Source organism: Myotis davidii, unplaced genomic scaffold (genome assembly GCF_000327345.1).
Source record: "Myotis davidii unplaced genomic scaffold, ASM32734v1 scaffold268, whole genome shotgun sequence".
In the NCBI taxonomy this organism is placed as follows: Eukaryota; Metazoa; Chordata; class Mammalia; order Chiroptera; family Vespertilionidae; genus Myotis; species Myotis davidii.
The window spans coordinates 253912-254139 of record NW_006383015.1 but is presented as its reverse complement, the minus strand read 5'-3'; the positions used below and the strand labels follow the sequence as shown (position 1 = coordinate 254139).

General features: G+C 59.2%; 1 protein-coding gene across 1 annotated transcript in view; it reads left to right on the top strand.

The window, feature by feature from the left end:
* Window positions 1-228, top strand: part of MYCBP2 (MYC binding protein 2, E3 ubiquitin protein ligase) — a 253516-nt gene that overhangs the window by 39780 nt on the left and 213508 nt on the right.

Here is a 228-nt window from a genome sequence, read left to right as displayed (position 1 = left end):
CTCGCGAGGGGTCCCAGATTGCAAGAGGGTGTAGGCCAGGCCAAGGGACCCCACCGGTGCATGATCCGGGCAGGGAGGGACCACGGGAGGGCTCCAGGGAGTGTCCAGCCCATCTCTCCCATCCCGATCAGCCAGACCCTAGCAGCAAACTAACCTACTGGTTGGAGCATCTGCCCCCTGGTGGTCAGTTTGCAACATAGCAACTGGTTGAATGGTCAAATGAATGAT